Here is a 5,999-nt window from a genome sequence, read left to right as displayed (position 1 = left end):
TTTATTGAGAAGACAGAGAAGCTCACACAGTGGGAGGGGACCCAAAGGGGTTACCTGTATTCTTCTCTTTTTTTAGTTCAATGTGTGTGAATACATGTGTGAGGGTTCAATTTGAATTCCCTTTTTTTTCTCATTTTCTTCTTTAATTTTGGGTTGGTTGTGTGTATGTGTGTTTCATTTCCCTGGTTTTGTTTTGTTGTTTTGCTTTGTTGTTATTCCAGTTTGTTTTGGGTGTGTGTGTGTGTGTGTGTGTGTGTGTGTTTAATTGTGTTTTTCTTTGTCTTCTGCTCTTGTTGTTCTGTGTGTGTTTTGTTTTTGTTTTTGTTTTTTTACTTTTTTAAAAAAATTTTTGTCCTTCTCATTTCATCCTACTTTTCTCTGTTCTCCTCATTGCTGTTACTGTATCTTGAAATCAGGGGGTACACACATGTACCCATTGCATCATCATATAGAGTGGTGGTGAGGAGTGGGTCTCAGAGAACCCATATCACGATCAGTGAACATTGTGATTTGCAAGTAGTTTCTGAATTCTAGCTCCCTGTCCTTCACCTTATTCGAATCTCAAAACTACAAGAGACAGCAAAGCTTCCCACCCACAGCCCTGTTTTGAAATAGAACAAAGTTAGAGTCTTGATCAGAGAAGACTAGAGGGCTGAGCAAACACTGAATAATGGAACTAAAGAGAAAAGAAAGAGATCTGACATAAATGAGGAAAAAATCAGTGGAGGAGCACAGGTAATTCCCAGTGTACCAAAGAGAAATGCCTGAAAAAGCAGAGCCCAAACAATGGAAGCTACCAACTACTGGCCCCAGAATACAACAAGGATTAGGGAATGGATGGAAAGAGTGAATTAAGACTCAAGAAAAACAAGGTGTAACACTGAAAGAACTTGTAACAGAGATTTTGGCCATAAAAAATTACATCTAGGAAATAAATAACAAGGTGACAAGCATGGAAAGCAGAATTAATCAAGCAGAAGAAAGAATCTCAGAACTTGAAGACCAAAACATGGAATTAACCCAATCTGTAAAAAACAAAGAAAACTCAGAACGAAAGAACAAAGTCTCCAAGAGATATGTGATTATATTGAGAGGTCAAACCTACACCTGATTGGTATCCCAGAAGAAGAAAGGGAAATGGAGAACACTTGGAGCAAGTATTCCAGGATGTTATCCAAGAAAACTTTCCCCATCCCCCATCTCACCAGAGATGTGACCATCCAAACACAAGAGATACAGGGAACCCCCACATGACATCAAATGAGAAGACCAACCCCTAGACACAGAGTAATTTGCCTACACAAAGTAGGCACAAAAGAAAAAATCCTAAGGGCAGCAAGAGAGAAAGGACAGAATACCTACTGGGGAAAACCAATCAGAATAGCAGCAGACCTATCGACAGAATCACTACAAGCTAGAAGGGATTGTAGTCCAATATTCATAGTCCTCAAAGATAAATAATTTCAACCAAGAATTTCCTACCCAGCCAACCTCAGCTTCACCAGCGATGGAGAATTAAAATCTTTCCCAGACATCCAATCCCTAAGAGATTATGCAGCTTCCAGACCAACTTCACAGGAGATGCTTAAAAAGGTATTAAGTACAGAAGAAAGAAAAAGAATGACCACTCCCTTCCCAAAATAACAGCAGAACACAGAATCAACAGAGAATACATTGTGACTGCAAACTTGAAAACACACACCTACATCAACCCAAAAGCCAAAAGAAAACAAAGAAAAAATTTTATAAGAACCTAATGACAAGGATAAACAATCACATTTCAATAATCAGCCTGAATGTGAATGGACTAAATACACCACTGAAAAGACACAGAAAGGCAAGGTGGATAAAAAAAAACCATGACCCAATACTGGGCTGCATCCAGGAAACTCATCTCATCACAAGGGATGCACACAAACTCAAAGTTAGAGGATGGAAAACGAGTGTCCAAGCAAATGGATCACAAAATGGGGCAGGAATCACAATCTTAATATCAGACAGAATACCTTTTAAGCTATAAAAAGTTTAAAAAGATATGGAAGTATACTACATAATGATAAAAGTTTCAGACCATCAACAGGAAATATTCATCCTAAATATATATGCATCCAACACACGAGCACCAACATTTATAAAGCAACTAGTAAGTAAACTAAAAAAAGATACTGACTCTAACACTATTATAGTTGGGGACCTAAATACCCCACTAACAACCCTAGATAGATCATCGAAGCAAAAAATCAACAAAGAGATCTGGAACCTCAACTTGATGTTCAACCAAATGGACTTCAAATAGATACCTACAGAATACTCTACCCAACAATCACAGAATACACATTCTACTCATCACCACATGAAACATACTCTAAGATTAACCACATCCTTGGCCATAAATCAAGCATAAACAAATTTCATAAGACTGAAATATTGTCATGCACCTTCTCAGACCACAGTAAATATCAACACCAACAAAATTCCCCCCAAACCTACAGAGACATGGACACTAAGCAGCATGATGCAAAATGACTACTGGGTCAACACAGAAATCAAAACAGAAATTAAAAGATTCCTAGAAACAAATGAAAATGAAGAAGCATCCTACCAAAACCCCTGGGATGCCATGAAAGCAGTTCAAGAGGGGAATTTATGTCTCTACAAATACACATCAAGAAAATGGAAAGATCACAAGTTAACAGCCTAACAAATCACCAAAGGAAGCTGTAAAAGCAAGACCACTCAAACCCTAACTTCAGCAAAAGAATCTAGACACCAAAATAAAAGCCCAAACACTGGACACAGAATACAAAAATATAATACAAAAAAATCACTAAACAAAAAGCTTGCTTTTTGAAAGAATTAACAAAATTTATGGACCCTTAGCCAGAATGACCAAGAAAAAGACAGAAAAAGCCCAAATAAAACCAATCAGAAATGCAAAAGATCAAATCACAACCGATCCTGAAGAAATACAAAAGATGATCAGAGATTACCATGCACACGTGTACGGAAACTTGATAACCTAAATGAAAAGGAAGACTTTCTGACATCACACAATCTCCAAAGGTTGAAGCAAGAAGACACTGAGACACTAAATAGACCAATAACAACCCAGGAAATTGGCTCCATCAGGTGGGGGGGACACAACAGCAATAAGGATACCTGATCTCAAACCAGGCTAAGTGGGGACCAAAGGGAGGCCCAAACTTTGCCTGTATGATGACCACTTGTATTCCTAATCCTGATTTGTACCCCACATCTTTAAAATAAAAAAAGTTTTAAAAAATTAAAATAAAGTAATCTCACTGGGTGTGGTGGCTCATGCCTATAATCCTAGAACTTTGGGAGGTTGAGGTGAGAGGATTGCTTGAGCCCAAGAGTTCAAGACCAACCTGGGCAACATAGCAAGACCTCGTCTTTTAGAAAAATAAAAAATAAAATAATCTCATTGATTGAAGTTGTATACACTTGCAAAACATATCCATACTCAGTAACTAACTGCAAGACTAAGCTATGCTCCTCTGGAATCTGTATTCTTCAGCATCAAATGAGGGACAGTAAATATTTATAACAGCAACATAATCCTTGTTGCTACAGCTCCTAGGAGCCTATTTATTAAAACAGGTGGCACTGAGCCAGGAGTAACTATTAAGTTGACAAGCTGAAAAGATTTTTTTTTATAACTAGCTACATCCTCCTTTTGAAGCCAAAGAAGACCCCCCCAAAAAGGGGAAGGTACATCAAACACTTGGGAAGATTTATCCTGTGTATTAGAAACACACGTGACACTATGAGAATTTGAGAATTTTGCTAGGGTGAGATTGAAGACTACAGAATTAGTTGGACTTGGGAAGAAGTTAATTGATCCTGAGATCTCGGATAGGAGCCAAGATTAATGTTTCTGAGTAATGCTATTTTTATATATGAGATTCTATGTATTTACTGGTATTTTATTCAGCCTTGTGCAAGCAATAGGAACTCAGACATTTCAGAAATTGCAAAATAAATCTGAATTTCATCCACACAGCTTTCCGTAGAAAGAAATTTCTCTCAACAAAGCCCACTTAGTTTGACTTGCCTTATTCTCACATTTACCAGTGTATAGTAAATAGAATCCATTCTTATTCGTATTACTGGCCTTTTTTAAAGAGACTTCCCACTTGCCTCTTACAAACCCAGGCTCTTCTGATAAATAGCTTTTATTCCCTGCATTCTGTGAAAAGCTTACAAACTCTGAATGCTAAGTGAAAGACAGCCAAGACCCAAACTTGCAAATCTGTGCACGTGGAAATCTATAGCTGGAGTGAATCCTTTGTCTGAAGCCAGGGGGGAAATACTTGATTCCGTTGCTAGGTGGCAATGTTCCTTTACCAAAAGGATGGTTCTTAGCGTTTGCAGACCCCATGCCAAAACAGAAAGGAAAACATTGCCTTCCTGCCACTTCATTAGCAACTTTTAACCAGACTCCTTAATCTCAGCCCACAAGGAGACACCAGCAACACAAGGATATTGCAAGGCTGAAGTGCACAAACATATACAGATGGTCGCTGCACATTGCAAAACTGGCCAGTCTACAGTATAAAGCCCATGATTGTTTCCAGTAACTATAAAAGTCTTCTCTAGGGAGGACTAGATTTTATATTAGACCTAGCAGGCAAGCATAAATTTCACTTATCACAAAACAGCTCTAACCTTGAATTTATTTACTTATTTTTTAAAAAGGAGCTTCTTCCATTTCATTATCAGATAGGGTTGCCAGATTTAGAAAATAAAGACACCCAGTTGAATTTGAATTTCAGATAAACAATGAATAAATATTTTTAGGATAAATGCAACCCACACAATAATTGCAACCTACTTATACTACAAATATATTTATTATTCATCAAAAAACGTCTGAATCAGTGGACCCGGCACCTACATTGTGACAAATGCTGATGATGTTTTCAATACAGGTGATTCTCAGATCACACTTCCAAACAGCAAAGGTCTGAAGCTGAGGCATTGTAAATCTCCTTGAGATTCAAATCTTCTCCCAGAAAAATACTCATATAAACTCAGTACTTTCACACAATTTCAGCAAAAGTACTGACATTCAGCATTGACTAAAACCCACAAATTCCATGAACACCTGGTAAGAACCAGCTCTGGTAATCTCGTGGTTTACTGAAATCTTAGGTCTCCCACAGAAATGGGAGAACAAGTTTGAATTCTGCTGCTCCCTCTACTCCTTGCCCTTCCCTATACTTCTCAGCACAAAGGGTTTTTTTTTTTTGTCTTTCCACAAGATGTGATCCCCTGAAACTGTCTGAATTTCCTATTTAAGTGACATGTTTTCTTCTCTTTTTTTTAAGTTGGAGTCTCACTCTGTCGCCCACAGTGCAGTGACACACTCCCAGCCAGGTTGGAGTGCAGTGGCATACTCCCAGCCACTCCAGCCTCGACCTGCTGGGCTTCAGCGATCCTTCCTCCTCAGCCTTCCAAGTAGCCCGAAATACAGGGCTCTACCACGCCCAGCTAATTTTTTAAAATTTTATTGTAGAGATAAGGTCTCGCCAATTTGCCAGGGCTGGTCTCGAACCGGCGGGCTCAGGCAATCTACTAGCCTTGGCCTTTTGGGATTACAGGCTGAGCCACCAAGCCTAGCCTGTTTTCTTCTTTAGTGCCTCCCAGCTAGACTGGAAAAGAGTGGTTTTAAAATAGGGCCCACCTGAGTAAAGCCTAGATGCTCTAAACCAAATTCACTTTCCTCAGTGGTGCAAGTAACTGATTTTGGGCCAAGCTAAACCACAGAGAGGTCATCTTAAATTCCCATCAAGCCATAAAAGGGTAGAAAGGGGATTACAATTATACACATATGTAAGACAGGAAAGAATTATTGTATTTGGAATATAATAGCAGAATAATATACTTGAAGATGGTTATGAAGTCAGAGATTCTCACATTAGATCAATGATTCTCAACAGAGGGCAATTTTGTCCCCCAGCCAGGGGACAATGGGC

The sequence above is a fragment of the Carlito syrichta genome, unplaced genomic scaffold (genome assembly GCF_000164805.1).
Source record: "Carlito syrichta isolate Samal-C Ts95f unplaced genomic scaffold, Tarsius_syrichta-2.0.1 Scaffold302089, whole genome shotgun sequence".
Lineage (NCBI taxonomy): Eukaryota > Metazoa > Chordata > Mammalia > Primates > Tarsiidae > Carlito > Carlito syrichta.
The sequence above is the reverse complement of the archived record's forward strand: the minus strand, read 5'-3'. Positions refer to the sequence as shown.